The sequence below is a fragment of the Mustela lutreola genome, chromosome 2, assembly GCF_030435805.1.
Source record: "Mustela lutreola isolate mMusLut2 chromosome 2, mMusLut2.pri, whole genome shotgun sequence".
NCBI classification, from domain to species: domain Eukaryota; kingdom Metazoa; phylum Chordata; class Mammalia; order Carnivora; family Mustelidae; genus Mustela; species Mustela lutreola.
This window is the reverse complement of record NC_081291.1, coordinates 168,437,221-168,457,591: the sequence shown is the minus strand read 5'-3', so window position 1 is coordinate 168,457,591 and position 20,371 is coordinate 168,437,221.

Sequence of the window (20,371 nt, the reverse complement as noted above, 5' to 3'; positions counted from 1 at the left end):
CTTGTCCATTTTCTACAATGAGTGGGAGGGGACAAACCCAAAGATTTTATTTTTTTTTTAAAGATTATTTATTTATTTATTTATTTGACAGAGAGATCACAAGTAGACAGAGAGGCAGAGAGAGAGAAAGGAGGAAGCAGTCTCCCCGCTGAGCAGAGAGCCCGACGTGGGACTCGATCCCAGGACCCTGAGATCATGACCTGAGCCGAAGGCAGCGGCTTAACCCACTGAGCCACCCAGGCACCCCAACCCAAAGATTTTAAACATCTATTCATTAAAAACAACAACACAACTTCCCTAACCTAAAAATAAGGTGCTGTAGGCATAATTTTTTGCCCCTTCCATATTTGAGGAGCAGTCTCTCTCTGTCTCTCTTGCCTCCTCACCCCCTCAATCTCTCTCTCTCTCTCTCACACACACACACACACACACACTCTTTGAAATTTCTGCTTATCTCTTACTTACATGGAAATGTCAATAACTGTAAAATTTGGTATCAGGGTTATGCTGGCCTTAAAACAACCCAAATTTATTATTTCACAGTTCTGGAAGCTAGAAGTCCAAAACAGGTCCTACTGGACTAAAATCATGCTGTCAGAAGGACTGATATTGCTTCCTTAAAGCTCTAGAGGAGAATCCTTTTATTTGCCTTTTCCAGACTCTAGAGGCTGCCTCCATTCCTTGGTTTGTGGCTCTCTTCCATCCTTAACCAGCAATGACCAATAAAGTCTTTCTCATTTTGCAACATTCTGATTCTCCCACTCTTTTCCACATATAAGGAAACCCTGTAATTACACTGAGCTCATATAGTCAACTCAGGATAACGTCCTTAGTTTAAAGTTGACTGATTAGCAACCTTAATTCTACCTGCTGTCTTGATTCCTAAGGATTAGGACATGGACATCTTTGGGGAGCCATTATTCTGCCTATCACAATCTATACTTCCACAGACTATCAATCCACCCCTGGATTATTTCAGAGAAAGCCCACACATTACATCATCTCACTCATAGCTATTTTGGCATTTTTTTTTTTAACTTGAGCTTATTTACTTAAGTATTCTCTACACCCAATGTGAAGCTTGAACTCATGACCTCTACAGAAGAGCCACATGCTCTTCTGACAAAGCCAGCCAGGTACCCCTCAGTAGGTACTTTTAAAACATGAGATTTCTTCAAAAAAATAATCACACCTAAAAATAGCAATCATCTCTTAAGATCAACTATCCAGTAATTAGATTTCCCTTATTCTTTTTTTTTTTTTTTAAAGATTTTATTTATTTATTTGACAGAGAGAGATCACAAGTAGGCAGAGAGGCAGGCAGAGAGAGAGGAGGAAGCAGTCTCCCTGCTGAGCAGAGAGCCCGATGCGGGACTCAATCCCAGTACCCTGAGATCATGACCTGAGCTGAAGGCAGCGGCTTAACCCACTGAGCCACCCAGGCGCCCCAACCCTTATTCTTTTTTTTAAGATTTTATTTATTTGACAGAGTGAGGGAGAGAGGGAGAGAGAGAGATCACAAGTAGGCAGAGAGACAGGCAGAGAGTGAAAGGGGGGAAGCAGGCTCCCTGCTGAGGAGAGAGTCTGATGCTAGGCTTGATCCCAGGACCCTGAGACCATGACCTGAGCCAAAGGCAGAGGCTTAACCCACTGAGCCATCCAGGCACCCCTAGATTTCCCTTATTCTATCATGACTTTTTGTTTGTTTGAAAGAAAATTCAAATAAGATCCACAGCTTTCACTGAATAATTTTCTACTAAAAAGATACTATTTCTGAGGATCCCTAATATTACTTTAAGTCATTTTAAATATACTGTTGGTTAAATACATACAAACATGAAACAAGATATAAATTCTTCAAGTGATGGCTCTCAACTATCTATGAAATAAAAAATACTCTTGAAACAAACCTGTGTACCCAATTTGAGAAACACTGTTCCTATAGCACTGTCTGCACTGCTCATTTTGAAATTAGTTGTATCACGACCTATGAGGGCTCTTCATTATTGCCTAAAGCGGTTGCTTAATTTCATCATTTCATCATTTAATTACCATTCCTCAGTACACTCCTTGGTCACCTGCTATTTACCAGGCACTTTTCCCAGGTAGGGAGAAAACACAAAGGTGAACAAAACTTGGTCAATTGCTCACAGTGAATTTTCAAAAGATTATACATTATCAGAACTGGAACATAAGCTCAGTGGAGATGTGAACCACATACTATGCATCTTTACATTCCCCAAGGAGCCTAACAGAGTGCTTTTTGTCTTACAAAGTCAGTAATCGATGTTCAATAATTGATTAGACTTGAAAGCCTTTCTTTTACTGGCTGACAGGCAGACTCAGAGACAACCAGCAATTCTCTCTTTTCTGCTTCAGAATGAAGAGATGAATGTGTGTGTTTGTGTGTTGGCAATTCTGGTGAAGAAAGGGATGCTTTGGTGGTAGCGAGGAGTGTGACAGCCACTGTGGTAATCTGAAGGCAAGCAAGTCATAAAGCTGACTCCATTGGGTGCAGATCCTTACTAGTCAGCATAATAGATGGACAGCTATTACGGGTCAACAGTGATGGATGGAATTTGCTCAGAATAGCACAACATATTCAGCTCTTTGGGGACCATGAACATTTATCATTGATGATTAATCCTTTCATGAGGTTAACAGAGCTCTTTTCTGGCATTTTTTGTTCTTTGTGTATCAGGCCCAAAGCCCTGCTCATTTGAGAAATGTTTACTTTCAGGGACTATGCTACGTATATGGGTCCTAAGTATTTAATCAGGATACTCCATGGGAGACTTGTCCCAACTCCCAGAACTGTCTCACAACCTATTTTCCAGCATGTGCTCAGTCCCTATAATTTCTTCTACTGGAGACATTTTTTGGCTTGTGTCATCTGATAATACATAACCCTTTAAAAAATTCACTATGAGCAATTAGCCAACTTTTATTCATGTGATACAAATTGCAATATAATACCTAAAAAGGGTTAGACATTAATAGACATTCACATACTTTAAAGCAATAGAGTCATATATTCATTCTGAAAGGGCAAAAACCTCAGGAAAGGTACAGGCAGGGAGGGCAGATGAGCTTTGAAGCAGGTGGCACATACTGCTATTGTCCAAGAGGGTGAGTAAAATGTGGTGGCCTTGAGGAGCATGGAACTATAAGGACACTAAAAACAGACAGAAAACAATTACAAAAATCTGAGGTGTTTAATTATTCATGTTTGTACTCATCCTTGACTATTCCTTGACTATAGTATAAGTCCCTTAAGAGTAGAGACCAGATTGTACACAACTCTGCATCCCAGCTATAGAACTCAATGTGTGTTTCATGGACCAACACTACTGCCATCACCTGGGAACATACTAGAGATGCAGAATTTCAAACATCTGGGTGGCTGTCAGTTAAGTCTGACTTTGGTGCAGGGTCCCTATTTTCTATTCTATATTTCCATCTTATTTAATATTAATGAAATTGTTGTTACATTAAAATTACTTTGATATTAAATTCAATGTGTATGTAATTTCAAACCAATATAAAGGGAAAAAGTGAAAACTAAGTCCCTAGGCCAGATTCTAGTTATTCTAGACTACCTTGCCCCAGGAACCACAATTCCCAGTATGTTACATATCCTTTGAGCTAGCCTATAGATTAAATGAGTTAACACATGTGAAACACTTAGAACATCGCCTAATTCACCAAATACCATATAAGTTTTTGCTAATAGTAACAGAAGTAGTAGTGGAGGTGGAGGTGGCAGTAGGGAAGGTAGTAGGTAATAGTAATGGTAGCGGGGTGTATATCTGTCTTCCTTACTCTTTTTAAAGGTTGCATGGTATTATGATTTCACGGTGTGTAATATAATTTTCTAAACATTCTCCTTTCAGAGGAGAAAACAAATACCAAAAAATTACCATAGTTATCATAATCTCCTATAGTAATAAACAAATACAGAAATGAGATGTGTCGAAAAACAAATTTTAGGGTAACTGGGTGGCTCAGTCAGTAAGATGGTGGCATCAATCTTACCTTTGTATATAGTACACATGAAATTGCAGAGGTATCTAAATTTTGGTCACTTCTCTCACAGATATGCCCTTTTCCAGCACCGTTTCTTAAAACAGATAATCCTGGGTCCACGGTCCATGGTGTCTCAGTGTTTCGTATTGTTTTGTTAAGTAATCTCTATGCCCAATGTGGGGTTTGAATTCAAAACCCCAAGATTTAGAGTCACATGCTCTACCATAGCCAGCCAAAGGCCCACCTTGCGGTCTGATTTGTGGCTCGGACATTTACAGTTGAGTGACCTAGGGTACATACACTTAACTTCTCTGAGTTTCAGTTTCTTCCTTATCAGTAAGATGGGGGCTGTAAAGGACTATAGGACTGCTGCTCTTATTAATGGTGTATCTTACTTTCTGATTTAACCTACTTCTAGTTAATGAATTTTTTTTGATCAGTTATAATTAAAATAATTTTGTTTAAAAAAGAACCATGGTGGGGCACCTGGGTGGCTCAGTGGGTTAAGCTTCTGCTTTTGGCTCAGGTCATGATCTCAGGGTCCTGGGATCGAGCCCTGCATCAAGCTCTCTGCTCAGCGGAGACCCTTCTTCCCCCTCTCTCTCTGCCTGCCTCTTTGCCTACTTGTGATCTCTCTCTGTCAAATAAATAAAATCTTTAAAAAAATAAAAAATAAATTAAAAATAACCATAGGGACACCTGGGTGCCTCAGTTAGTTACACATCTGCCTTCAGCTCAGGTAATGACCCCAGGGTTCTGGGATCAAGTCCTGCCCACACTGGGCTCCTTACTCAGCAGAGAGCCTGCTTCTCCCTCTCCCTCTTGCTCTCCCTGCTTGGGCTCACACTCTCACTCTCTCTCTCTAACAAATAAATAAATAAAATTGTAAATAAATAGGAACCATATTGGGGCACCTCAGTGACTCAATCAGTAAGGCGTCTGCCTTCTCCCCAGGTCATGATCCCATGAGTCCCAGGACAGAGCCCCTCTTGGGGCTCCATGCTCAGCCAGGAGTCTGCTTCTGCCTCTCCTCCCACTCATACATATGGGTTCTCTCCTCCCACTCATACATATGGGTTCTCTCTCTCTCAAATACATAAAATCTTTAAAAAATAAATAAATAAAAAAGAACCATATCCAAATGTTGAGTCTCAAGTGACTTATGAAGCCACAATATTGTACCTAAAACCCAAAGTCATCATTCTATCAACAGGAGAGTTTGAGCTTTGGCACACTTGACATCAGAGCAGAGGGATATGGCCCTAGACCTTAGGAGTCTTAGTAGACCTGATAGGAGAATCACTTGAAAGAAGTACACAGTTTTTCCCAGAGGAAATCAGGCCACTGGTACTTTAAAAATTATTAATGTTAATGAGTGTTTACCATTCTTGAAAGGATAGCTTAATTGACTACCTAGTCCTAAGAGACTAAAAGTGCAAAGTAAGAATTGGAATCCTGGCTTTACTTGAGTCAAAAAAATTTTTAAATTTATTTTTTATTTATTTTCAGCATAACAGTATTCATTATTTTTGTACCACACCCAGTGCTCCATTCATTCTGTGCCCTCTCTAATACCCACCACCTGGTACCCCAACCTCCCACGCCCCCGCCACTTCAAACCCCTCAGATGGTTTTTCAGAGTCCATAGTCTCTCATGGTTCACCTCCCCTTCCAATTTCCCCTAACTCCCTTCTCCTCTCTAACTCCCCATGTTGTCGCGTGGCTTTTCACCAGCATGTTGAGTCAACTTTTGAAGCCAAGAAAAGTAAGCAAGAATAAGAATTCTTGTGTTTCAAGGACATTATTTGAATAGGGTTCTTCTTAAAAAATCATCAAAAGCCACTGGGGCACAATGGGATTGGGAGAGGGAAACAAAGCCCTACAATTTATACTGAGGCTGCATCATTGCTTTAGGCATCCTGCATTTGCTTGTAGACTGAAACTCTGGTATAGAGAAGTTAGGCTATCCCTAAATTTCTGGTAGCACGTGGAACTGGTAGCAGCTTACCCAATAGAGGGCGCTCTTGAAATAGAATGATTTACAGTGGGATAATCACTTGGGGAAAATAGTACTGTTAGCAGAAATGACTGAGAGAACTATAGACCCCTATGGTTTTTAGATAAGAAAGTCCTAATTCCTTAAATGCATTGTCAAAATTATCAGTGAAGGGGTAATTGGACCGGCAGACTTCTTTTTTAGAATTCTCTAAGGAACATAAATTACAGATATTAGCATCTTGGTTGGACACCAAGAAGTATAACAATACAATCACTGCCTTGAGGAAAATCTTATTAAAAAGACAACTGATACTCCTAATGCAAAGTTATATTACAACAAAAAGCAGTATGTCAATAAAAATGCAGAAAACAAGTGACAAATTCTATTCCAGGAATCAAGATTGTACTGTATGTTAACTAACAAAATTAAAAAAAAAAAAAAATGACTAATCAATTAATAAAAAAGAAAGGGAGAAACCCTTCTCAACTCTTATGTGGGGAGGGCATTGCTGTTTGGTCTTTTTATTGGAAGGGACGGAAGCAGGGAAAGGTGGGTGGTCACAGGGCAAGGTAGGGAGACAGCTGGAACAAAGGCCTAGAAGTAGACAAGAAAAAGTTTTGTTTTTAAGATTTTATTTTTATGTAATCTCTCCCCCCAAAGTGCAGCTCAAACTAACAAACCTGAGATCAAGAGTCACAGTCTCCACCGACTGAGCCAGTCAGGTGTCCCAAGAAAAAGTTTCTACAAGACAGTCAGCAGTAGAGATTTTGTTCTGCTGAAATTTGAAAAAAAATAACAACTTATGAACAGACATGAACTTCCTATTAAGACAATGACTGACTGAGATAAAAAAAGATTTCAAGCAGGAGCTTCAAATGAGGGGAAAAGTTGAAGATTATTTATTTGATGGCCAAGACATTTTGGAGGAAATTGCTCTTGGAAGTAAGAGACAAAGAGTGCTATTTATCTCAGTTCCTGCTCTCAGCCCTTCATAATTTTTTAAGGTTCCTGCCTGAGACTGGTGTATGTTCTCTTTCCTTTTCCACACTTTCTTCTGTCTACTAAGAGTAACAATAATGACTAACCATTTATTAAGGATCTGTTTCTCCAAGGAGGTTTTTGGGGTTTTTTTAAGATTTATTTCTTTATTTAGAGAAATAGTAAGGGGAGAGATGGGGGATGGGCAGAAGAAGAGAGAAAGAGAGAATCCCAAGCAGACTCCCCACTGAGCCCAGAGCCCATTATAGGGCTGGATCCAACCAACCTGAGATCAGGACCTAAGGTGAAACCAAGACTCAGATGCTCAACTGATTAAGCCACCCCGACGCCTCTCTCCAAGGAGTTTTATAGACATTCTGTCCCAAAACAACCACCTAGCACTAATAAGAAATATCACTATCCTTTTCTTAATGAGGAAGGGTAAGGAGCACTCTCCTTTCTAATGGCTGTTAAATCATTCGACAACAGCTCTGTTTAATATCAACATCAACATTTTTTTTTCCACTATGCCTTTAAAATTCAGAGAGGTTGAAGACAAGGGATAGCACTCTGTCCTTCTGAAATGTAGCCACTTGTGGGGATTCTCCAGATGGCTACATTTCATAGGTAACATCTTCAAAATACCTCCTTCTTTCACGGGTCCTCCTAGCTGGTGGGAAAACATGAAGACTGAGAAACACAGTCTCCTTAAACATCTCCTTTGATTTTTTTTTTTTTCTCCTTCTCCCCCCCCCCCCCACCCAGTCATCCCCCATCAGCCTGCAAAGGCATTCAGAGATGCCAGGGCTTTTGTGGGGGGGGTCTGTCACCTGGACAAGCACAGCGCATCCTGAGTGTTGACGGAAGGGGCCATCGTCCTGTGATGCCACAGGCCCCCCATTTGCCTCGCCGGGCTCGTCAGAGTCTCACAAAGCACGCTTGCGTTGCTTGGAAGAGCTCAGGTTTCCCGTAAGAGCAAGTAAGGGAATCAAGGCACACGCACACTGAACAGTTAAGTTCTCACTTGGCGCTGGCAGGGGGGCCACCACCGCTCACACCCGCGCATGCAACCCTGCAAAGGTAGCACAGGGCGAGCGCCCACCCAGTCAGGGCGGGCCCCTTCCCCATCCTTCCCCCTCCACCCTCACACACAGTAGGATTCAAAGGCACCTGTCCAAGCAAGGGGCCAGGGGTGCTTCCCTTACCGATGGCCCACCCGCCGCCTCTTCGACGAAGCATCAGCGGGGACCCCGGGGGTGGGGGGAGGGCGGTGTCTGGGAGCGGAAATGACGCCAGCACCGCGCTTCGGCACCGGAAGCCCGTCCGCAGCGCGCCTGAGACCACAGCGCTAGAGCCCAGGCAGTGAGCCGCGGGGAGGAACAAGCCTCCCTACCCCTGGGAGGGTCCCTAGGAAGACACAGATAAGAGGCCGGCGCCAGTGTCCGCGGCATCAGAGCGACAGCCTCGGACACTGCGAGGCACAGGGCAGGAGGACAAGGTCAGGATAGAGTCAGCGCCCCGGTCCTGCACACACCGCCAGCCTATAGGGAGGAGAGAACACGGGGTCACCACGTTGACCGTCTCCTTTGATCTTTTATGTATTGGCTATTCCTTCACTCATGAAAGAAATACCGAATAGCTACTATATGCTAGGCATAGGGGATCCTAATCCAATAGGGAAGATGGAAAAGGTTCTTGATGTTCCAGTAAGAAACATTTATATGCAAACAGTGGGCAGCTATACGTTTCATGGCCTCATATACCATTGTCTAACCTGAAAGACAAGTTTAATTTTTAAAAATAGATATAAACCATAAGTGACTCTTAATCTCACAAAACAAACTGAGGGTTGCCGGGGGGAGGGGGTTTGGGAGAAGGGGGTGGGATTATGGACATTGGGGAGGGTATGTGATTTGGTGAGTGCTGTGAAGTGTGTAAACCTGGTGATTCACAGACCTGTACCCCTGGGGATAAAAATATATGTTTATAAAAAAAAAAAAAATAGATATAAACCTTAACTCTATGGAACGTTTACTTCTTAGAGTTTCAGAAAGTACATTTTTCTTTCTTTTTTTTTTTTTTTTAGATTTTATTTATTTATTTGACTGACAGAGATCACAAGTAGGCAGAGAGGCAGGCAGAGAGAGAAAGAGAGAGAGAGAGAAGCAGGTTTCCTGCGGAGCAGAGAGCCCGATGCGGGGCTCGATCCCAGGACCCTGAGATCATGACCCAAGCTGAAGGCAGCAGCCCAAACCACTGAGCCACCCAGGCGCCCCCAGAAAGTACATTTTTCTAATAGGAAAATGTCTTGAGCTTTTCAGAAAGCCTTCTTTTTTAAAATCTAAAATCACTTTCAAGTAATGTTAGATAATTTGTCATTTTGTCCATATACCCACCAATTTGCTTTCATAAAATAGATGATAAACAGCAGAAGGTCAGGTGTGTTTTCACTGAGTTGTTAAATCTCCTTCCCTCACTACTGTATGTTTAATATTTCTAGATTAATAATACCGCTACTCTGGGGGCACCTGGGTGGCTCAGTGGGTTAAAGCCTCTGCCTTTGGCTCAGGTCATGATCCCAGAGTCCTGGGATCGAACCCCGCATCAATTCTCTGCGCAGCAGGGAGCCTGCTTCCTCCTCTCTCTCTGCCTGCTTCTCTGCCTACTTGTGCTCTCTGTCAAATAAATAAATAAAATCTTTAAAAATAATAATAATAATAATACCTCCACTCTGAAGCCACACTTATTTTCAATTACCTGTTAATTCATACGTAACACTTTTTAAAAGACCACTTGGCACTTTGCCTTCTTTCTCCTAATTTCCTGACAGCCTTACTGGGAACTAAATGGAGAAGGATTCTAAATCATATCTGAAAGGGAATGCATATAAATATTTGCATGCATATACACAAAACATCTCTAGAAGGCCCTTTGGAATTCCTAATGATTCTCTCTGGGAGAAAACCTGGTGGACAGAGAACAGAGGCTTTTCACTCTTTGGTACTTGAATTCTGAACTGTGTGAGTGAATTCTCTATTCAAAAAAATAAAGATAAACAAGTCACATTTGTTCCACCTATTTTCACTGCCAGATTAGGATCCTGCTAAAATAGCCTTTGACTTTGGACTACAGTAGCTCTAAATTTCATTTCTCTAGATTTAAAGAGTTTTAATTATACAAATGAAGAACTGCAGAAATTCACAAAAGTGAAATATCTCAAAAAAAAAATGTCTAAAGTTTAACCTATGGAAACAAAGAAATGGGTATTTCAACTCTGTAGTAGGTATTGATGCACATGAGTTCTTTGTGGTATATTATAGTGATAATGGCCCTAATTTGTTCACATCCCTCTACATCCCTCCCTTGGCTAATCCCCTTCCTCTCTAACTTTGTGATTGGCTGTGTTACTGGCTTTGGCCAGCTGGATGATGAAAAATGTGACTTACAGAGAGAGCTGCAAGGTGTTTGTACATTGAGACTTGCCTTCTTTTGCTACAGGGAACCCTTTCAGCCACCATGGGAGGGAGCTCAGCCAAGACTGCTAAAGCATGAGACTTATGTTGCCATTGTCTAGCTGACATGGAGCCAACCACCAAATTTATGAATAAGGGTCTCCCTAAGCCAACTAGCCTGTCCTCTCCAGCATATGAGTAAGCCATCCTGGATCACCCCGCTAGGCCTGAACAGCTCAGACTAAAAGAGCTCCCCAGGGATTGTTTTCCATTGCCATGGTTTAGGGTGGTTTCTTTCTTTCTTTTTTTCTTTCTTTCTTTCTTTTTTTTTTTTTTTTTTAAAGATTTTATTTATTTATTTGACAGAGAGATTACAAGTAGGCAGAGAGGAAGGCAGAGAGAGAGAGGAGGAAGCAGGCTCGCTGCTGAGCAGAGAGCCCGATGCGGGACTCGATCCCAGGACCCTGAGATCATGACCTGAGCCAAGGCAGCAGCTTAACCCACTGAGCCACCCAGGTGCCCTTTTTTTTCTTTCTTTCTTTCTTTCTTTCTTTCTTTCTTTCTTTCTTTCTAAGATTTTATTTATTTGAGAGAGAGAGAGAGCATGAGCATGAAAGGGGAGAGGGTAGAGGAAGAAGGAGGCTCCCCACTGAGCAGGGAGCCTGATGAGGGACTGGATCCCAGGATTCCAGGATCATGACCTGAGCTGAAGGCAGTTGCTTAACCAACTGAGTCACCCAGGCACACTTAGGATCGTTTCTTAAGCAGCAAATGCTAACAGATAGAATCTACAACATGCATTAAGATTCATTTAGAAAAGACGGTTAAATCAATCTCAGAACTACTTTAGAAGTTTTTCTTTAAATTTATATGAGCATGTGAAGACAAGACACAGATGTGATTGGGGCCCAATTGTGGTCCACAGTCCTAGAGTCAAAGTTATTTAGTCAAAATTTCTTATTTAGTCAAAGTTTCTACATCAGGGAATGCTCTTGGTTGTTTATACCAATTCCCTTTCTTGCTCATATTTATTGACCGTGGGCTTTTCATTAACCTCAGAGGCCTGTGACGTAAATGACATAAAAGTTTGCTGAGCAAGAGTAGAGTCAGACCCTTTTACGCAGGCTTCTTTCCTCAAAGAGTACAGTTAAAAAAAGAACACAACCCAGAGAGCCTTGAGTAGCTGCAGCAACTACTAAGAGTGGTGGCTGAAGAGGTGAATGGAAATAAGGAGAAATTCCTCTTTTTCTTCACTTGGGCCTCTCGTGCTATCCTGCTCTATTGATGTCTACTGATGTCTTTTTCTACTTCTGGTAACCGTAATGTTCTAGATCCTAGTAGGGTACTTAAAGTAAGCATACAACCTTATCCTGGAAGAAGATCTCACTAACATCCAGCATTGCTAAAGTCCTGACCATGTTGATTACTCACATTGGGCCTATACTAAGTAGCCACTTAACTGATTAATATTAACACTTTTTCTTGTCTACTTTTGCTTAATTAGGAATAGTTGTCTTGGGGCGCCTGGGTGGCTCAGTGGGTTAAGCCGCTGCCTTCGGCTCAGGTCATGATCTCAGGGTCCTGGGATCGAGCCCCACATCGGGCTCTTTGCTCAGCAGGGAGCCTGCTTCCTCCTCTCTCTCTCTCTCTGCCTGCCTCTCTGTCTACTTGTGATCTCTCTCTGTCAAATAAATAAATAAAATAAAATCTTTAAAAAAAAAAAAAAAAAAGGAATAGTTGTCTTAACCCTTTTGCTCTTCTTGGAGGAGGTAGGACAACATGAAGGGTGAATTAACTAAGAAAAGTTGTGGGCTGTGGCTCTTTCTCTGAGAATGTTTAGTTTGATTGAAAACTTGAATTCTAAGTAGCTCTTTTTTTTTTTTTTAAAGATTTTATTTATTTATTTGACAGAGAGAAATCACAAGCAGGCAGAGAGGCAGGCAGAGAGAGAGAGAGGAGGAAGCAGGCTCCCCGCTGAGCAGAGAGCCCGATGTGGGACTCGATCCCAGGACCCTGAGATCATGACCTGAGCCGAAGGCAGCGGCTTATCCCACTGAGCCACCCAGGCGCCCCTAAGTAGCTCTTAACCATGCAAAAGTTTAATAGGAATATTCAGCAATTGGAGGTAAAAGTCTCGTAAATACAAAACAATGAAAAGAAAATCAGTTTAGCTGAAGTGTAGAGAGCAAGAAAGAATGTGAAATGTGGAAGATATAGGAGAAAATCCTGCAAAGAAGGGGGGCCCCCTTAGCTAAGAGCAATGAAAAAACATTGAAAGGTGGGCAGGGATAATCACAAACCAGATTTGGCTTGTGAGAAGAGCTTTCTGGCTATGAGTACTTACATGTTGGATTAGAGTAGATGCCTACTGAAGGGAGAAGATAAGAGGGTTTGCTTTGTTTTCCATACAACATTTTTAATTGAGTAAGATGAGCTCAGTAAAAATAATAATATAAATTCTCCCTCACCATACCCATGAATTCTTATCAGTGAACATCTAAAACCATTTTATTAGCATTCTGTAAAGATAAAACATGTTGATATTGAAGACCACATCCAGGTATGCCTTTGTGGCTCAATCTGTTAAATGCCTGCCTTCAGGTCAGGTTAAGATCTCAGGGTCCTGGAATCAAACCCCACATTGGGCTCCTTGCTCAGTGGGGGGAGCCTGCTTCTCCCTCTGCTGCCACACCCACTACTTGTGCATGCTCTCTTTCTAATAAATGAAATCATTAAATAAATAAATAATTTTTGAAGATTTCATTTATTATAAATAAATTTATTACAAATCTATTAACCATTATTTTCAAATGGATTTTGCTCAAAAACCTGATAAAATAACCAATCATAAGATATAATGGAAGAAAAAAAATAAACAAATGATGTACATGTGTGCATATATATTTACATACATAATATATGTATCTATAAAATACAGAAAAAGAATCTTCATTTAAAATGTGACAAATTGGGACACCTGGTGGCTCAGTCAGTTGGGAGTCTACCTTCAGTTCAGGTAATGATCCCAGAGTCCTGGGACTGAGCCTTGAAATCAGGCTCCTTGCTCAGCGGGAGGCCTGCTTCTCCCTCTCCCTCTCCCCCTGCTTGTGTTCCCTCTTTCCTCTCACTGTGTCTCTCTCTGTAAAAAAATAAATAAATAATTAAAATGTGACAAATTTGTGGGGCATCTGTTTGGCTCAGTTGGTTAAGCCTCTGACTCTTGATTTCAGCTCAGGTCATGATCTCAGGGTTTTGAGATCCAGTCCCACAAGCTCCACACTCAGCAGCAAGTCTGGTTCTTTCCCTTCCCCCATTCACACTCTCTAAATAAATGAATAAATAAATAAATAATTAAAATCTTTAAAAATAGACAAAATAAAAATGTGAAACAATTGTATGAATAAATTTGTAGAATAGTCCTGAAAGTCATAAATGAAAATTTTACAAAATGGAGACATATAACATATTCTTGGAAAGAAAAGTCTAAGACCTAAAAATGTCAAATCTCTTAAATTATCTATAAGTTTGATGTTGTTCCAATATAAGCACTAAGAGATTTTTTCTTCTGGGAGCCAAAGTTTTAAACTTCATATGGAAAAATAAATTAAGTGATAGCTGGGCAAAAATTTTTTCAAAAAAAGTAGCGGTATAAGCTATCCCCAAATATGCTGCTTTGGCAATTGATTATTTTTAGCTTTTTCTTTCTTTCTTTTTTTTTTTTTTTTTTTGAAGATTTTGATCACAAGCTGGGGGAACAACAGGGAGAGAGGGAGAAGCAGGCTCTTCACTGAGCAGGGAGCCCAACATGGGGTTCCATTCCAGGACCCTGGGATCATGATCCAAGCCAAAGGCAGACACGTAACTGACTGAGCCACTCAGTTACCCTATTTCTAGTTTTTTTATTGTTGAAAAACAACAAACTGAAGAAGCAGCTTTCTATGAAGTCCCCTTATTTGCCTTAGACAAAAGAAACTCACCTGTTATAAATCTCCTCCCTAGGGAGCTTCATCAACCAGGGAGGACTGACTCATCACCACAGAGGAAACTGGAAGTCAACACCACACTCAGGAAACTTTGTCACAAACTATCATATCACCCATCTATTCTTTAAGGGCTCATTCATCTTTCCTAAAAATCACTTACTCTCCCCTAAGAAGCCAGTATCTCCCCTCACCTTTCCCTATAAAGATGACATTTAAGCTGAAAATATAAGCTGCTTCTTCAAGTTGCTCATTTTTCCCTGTGAATCTCCCATGTATACATGAGGTATACATGTAGTAAACCTGCTTTTTTCTCTCTTATATTTGTCTTTTACTATAGAGGCCTCAGCCAAGAACTGAGAAATGTAGAGGAAAATTTTTCCTCCCCTATAATAATAAAATTAATTACAGATCTACATTTAGAGGATGTCACAGTAACTATAACTTCAACAATAATAGTAATAAACAAATTAATTAATTAATTAAATGTCAAATAAAATTTTTAAAAAATAGTAATAATAAAAGCTAACCTAATAATATCCATACAAATCCATAGAACAGAATTGAGAGCCCAAATACAGACCAAAAAACATAGATACATTTAGGATATGATAAAGTTAGCATTTTGGAACATCTGGCTGGCTCAATTGGTGGAGCATGTGACTCTTAATCTCAGGATTCAGAGTTTGGGCACCACATTGGGCATGGAAATTATTTACAAAAAGGAAATCTTAAAAAGAAGAAGAAGAAAAGAAAAATAAAAAATATAAAGGTAGTATTTCAATTTGAGTGCAAAAGGTGGATAATTTAAAATTATACTGGTACAATTGGGAAGCCATTAGGATCTAAATAAATAGTTGAGTCCAACATAATAAACAGTAGCAACTACAAAAATAAATATCAACTGCAAAAAGGCACTTGTGTATGCAAAACTGAATATAAAATTGATCTCCCCCTGCCCAGTGGTGAGATACATCAAAAGAATAAAGGAATTACATTTAAAAGTTGAGTTCATAGCTCCCGCCTTATATCAGAAAACATTCCAAGTGGGTCAAAGACTTAAATATTTAAAATGAACCTCAAAAATAAATACATAAAGTAAACCTCTAAACATAACCAAAATAAATCCCAAATATTTGTATATGTGTTTGTTTATATATAAAATCTAGGAAAGAGGGAAGATTCTCTAAGTATGACACAAAATCCATAAATTACTAAGAAAAAAAGACAGATAAATTCAACTATACAGAAACAAAAGAGGCAGATTACCTGGGTGGCTCAGTCAGTTATAAGCATCTGCCTTCAGCTCAGATCATGATCCCAGAGTCCTGGGATCAGCGGGGAGTCCGCTCTTCTCTCCCAGTTGGCTCCTCCCTGCATTCATGCTTTCCCGCTCTCTCTCTATCAAATAAATTAAAAAAAAAAAAAAAAAAACTGTTTGAAAAGATGGCCAGCCACATATAGTGACTTCCTTCCAAAGACTAAAGCTTGGAAAGGAGACAGGGGAAAAATAGCCTTATGGTGGAGAAAACTTACAAGCGCTAGTTCAGTCAGTCAATCAAGGTCATCATCAACAGTGATACCATGTCGATAGTATATACTCTTTTTTTCTAAGATTTTATTTTTTTTTTAAAGATTTTATTTATTTATTTGACAGATCACAAGTAGGCGGGCGGGGGTGGGGGTGCGGGAAGCAGGCTTCCGGCCTAGCAGAGAGCCCGATTCAGGGCCCAATCCCAGGGCCCTAGGATCATGACCGGAGCCGAAGGCAGAGGCTTTAATCCACTGAGCCACCCAGGTGCCCCTAAGATTTTATTTTTTAAGTAACCTCTCCACGAAATGTGTGACTCAAGCTCACAACCCCAAGATCAGGAGTCACATGCTCCACTGACTGAGCCAGCCAGGTGCCGGGATAGTATGTATCCCCCTCCTTTTTAAAAAAGATGTATGTATGTATGTATTTTTAAAGAAGGAGAAGGAGAGCATGTGCACACAGGGGTCGGGGGAAGGGTGGGTAGAGAGAATCTCCAGGAGACTCCAGATTGACCATGGAGCTGGACTCAGGGCTCAGTCTCCTTACGGTTGAGACCATGACCTGAGCAGAAATCAAGAGCATGATGCTTAACCAACTGAGCGACTCAGGAATCCCTCGATCATATGTACTTTTTTTTTTTTTTTTTGTATGTATTCTTGATATGATGAAAATGGCAATCTACCTCTGTGGTCTTCTTCCCCCAAACTCATAACTCCAATCTATTCATGAGAAAAATAACAATCTGACTAGAGGGACATTCTACAAAATACTTGACAAGTATTCTTCAAAACTGTCAAAGTTTTCAAAAATAAGAAAAGTCAGGGACACCTGGGTGGCTCAGTCAGTTAAGCAACTGCCTTCAGCTTAGGTCATCATCCTGGAGTCCCAGGACAAGTCCTGCACTGGGTTCCTTGCTCAGTGGGGAGTCTGCCTCTCCCTCTGACCCTCTTCCCTCTCATGCTCTTTCTCTCCCTCTCTCATTCTGTGTCTCAAGTACATAAATAAAATCTTAAAAAAAAAAAAATAGGGGTCCCTGGGTGGCTCAGTCATTAAGCAGCTGCCTTTGGCTTAGGTCATGATCCCAGGGTCCTGGGATGGAGCCCCTATCGGGATCTCTGCTCAGTGGCAAGTCTGCTTCTCCCTCTACTCCTCATGCCTGTGTTCTCTCTCTCTGTCAAATAAATTTTTAAAAAGTCTTTAAAAAATAAAAAAAAAAAAATAAGGAAAGCCTGAGAGACTATCATAGCCAAGAGAAGTCTGAAACTTGACAACTAAATGCAAGATGTTATTGTGGATGGGATCCAGGAACAGAAAAAGGACTTAAGTAAAAACTCAGGCTATCTGAATAAAGTATAGAATTTAGTTAATAATAATGTATCAATATTGGTTCACTAATTATAATAAATGTACCATCCTAATGTAAAATGTTAATAGGAAAATTGGTTTGGGGTTTACAGAAACACTCTATTTTCTCAATCTTCCCATAAATCTGAAACTAATAAAGAATTTAGCTTTCAACAAAACAATCCTCTACAGAAAGGCCATTTTTAGTTATCAGACTGACAATGCTTAAAATTTGATTTTACACTCAATTGGTAAAGAAGTGAAAAAACAATCCTTCTTGTACATTGTGGAATGAGAACTTACACTGGGCTTATCTCAATGGAGGACAATTTGGTAATAAATTTTCAATTACTAATATCCATACTTTTACTTAGCAATTCTACTTCTAGAAATTTATCATAAAAATACTCATGATGGTACAAAATAACATATACACAAAAATTATTTATTGTAGCATTTTTTTAAGAATGAAAGATTATAAATGGTAAGTTTACCTGAATGCACATTTACTATTTTGGAGGGATACACAACAAACTTTAGAAAGAAAGTACAGGGAGAGACCATGTACCTTTTCTGCAACTTGTGAATTTTGAACTACAATAATGAAATGTTCTATTTTTCTACCTATGAACATCTCAATATTTCAAATGTACTTATTTGATAATTCATTATGTACCTACTATGTGCTAGATTTAAGATAGGGTAATAAAAATACAGCCTCTGACCTTGAGAAGTTTACTTTCTGAGGAAATGTTGAATCATTAAGTAGAAATTATGGCTTTGGCATTAGGCCAACTTAATTTGAATTCTGGATCTTAAAAGTACTGGTTCTGGTTTTTTGGCAAATTATTAGCCATCGTAGGCCTCGGCTTTTTGAATGACTCCTTTTCCTTCCTTGAGTCCAGATGCGACTTATTAAAAGTCCTTCCCTAACTACATAATGACAGATCCCATTTAGTACTGACTCTTCTTAGCCCATTCTCCTTCTTCATAAAAGCTGGATCTTCATTTGTACACTGTGTAATATGCCTTCTCTACTAAACTGTGAGCTATATAGGGGCAGGGGCCATGCCTATTTTTTTCAACAAGGTCCACCCAGCTCCTAACTCAACCCCTGGCAGAGAGGTCAATAATAGGTATTAGCCATTCTTATTCTCTTTACCTTGGCCTCCAGGACTAACCTTAAACAGACCCATTCACTCTGTCCCCTCCTTACTTGAGTCAGGCACCTCTCCCTTTTCTGTCCTTTTGCCTTATTGTCTTTTGTTTGTCTGTGCCCCCAACCACAATGCCAGCATGTTTCTGATCAGTTTGTACCCTGGATCATTAAGACACAATAAATGAAAAAATAAAGTTGCTGATTGCAGCAACTTTATGTTAGTGGCTTTTCAGTCCTTAAAAAAAGATCTTTTGGGAGGGTTGTCTCACTCAGGCAACCATCTTCACTATGGAATCCTAATCACTATGATCCCATGTTGTAAATCACGAAGATCCATTAAAATGATCTCTTCTATTCCTTCATCTTAGATAATAAGGTCTGAAAGTACATCCCTCTTTCTGTAGTAGCTAGAGGCAAACCTAGAATTGTAAATACAAATCAAGAGTAGCTTCTAGCTACATGCATTGATTTTGAGGTCAAGAAAGATAAGAGTCTTTGGTGCACAACAATAAAGAAAAAAGAAGAAAATAGAACTTTTAATGAAGAAAGATAGACTGAAATAGTAAACTATAAATAACATATAGCCAGAGTTGGTGTTCTCTGGGTTATTGAATTAGACTCCTTTCTACTTATTTCAAAGACTGATGATATTGTGCTGTTTTTTTAAATTCTGTACTAGTCTTTAGGCAAGAAGTGTTTACACTGGAAGACAATTCATTTGTGACATGTTTGAAAGATAGACCTCCTAGCACTTTGCCCTAAGTCTATTTTGTCCTGAGAGCCCAACTATACACTTTACTGGGAAGGCTCTAACATTTGATCTTTCTGTTTGGGCTCTCTCTAAAATAGACCAATTGTTGGACAATTGTGCCATTAACCATTAATAGCCTGAGTTCATAGGAGCTTCCAAAGATTAATTCTACCAAATATATGGCAGGTCACAAACACTCATATTCTCAAGCTTGTAGAGTTCTAAACACAAGCAACAGAACTGTAAAGGGTGAGATTAAGTGCTTACTTGGGCCTGTAACTTCTCCCTTCTCTGCCCTCCTCCCCTCTTTGAACCAGAGCTAAAACAATTATGAGAAATTGCAGACACCTAAGCTTCAAAACATAGCTCTGAAATAGAAGCATTTACAGAAAGTATAAAAGTTGGAAGTGATTTGTTCTGTTGGCTGATTGGATATAAATGTTAATGGAAAAGAAGAGCAAAGCATTCTGGAGACCCAGCTGAGTTGGAAGTAACAATGGCAAGTGCTATCTTTTCTCTGCCTTTGGGTGATCCTAGTAGTAGTAGGAATGCCCACTGGCTTGTTGTGGAGGAGCAGGTGCCTTTCATGGTAGCACAAATTTATTCTGGGTATTTACAGAGCTCATGTATCAGAAGAGAGAAAAGAATCTAGGAACTCCGTACTCAGAACTCTTTCCATCTGACAAATACTTACCAGTCCTGGTCTTCAGACAGAAACCCAAGATAAAATTATGAAAGAGAAATTAAGAGCTATGAAGGAAAAAAGTTAACAAGATTTTAATAAGAGCCCTGGAGGAGGAGATAAGAATACAGGGAGGGAATGTTTCGAAGAAATAATGATTGAGAAGTTCTCAGAATTAGAGAAGCAGTTCTTGTGAGGAAACTTCTAGCTTCAAAAATATTGACCAGAACAAAAGGACTGAATATAAATGAGCCAATAATTTAACTCAAGGAAAATTATAACTCAAGCTAGGAAAACAAATGAAGAAATTCAAAGAACCATGGAAGAAGGAGAAAAATATTAATATCAGAAATTAAGGAAATGGAAAAAACAGCAAGGTAGAAAAAGAAACCCAAGACAGGGATTGATCAAAATCAGTTATTAACTTGGACATGATAGTGAACTTGGACATGAATTGTGTAGGTTC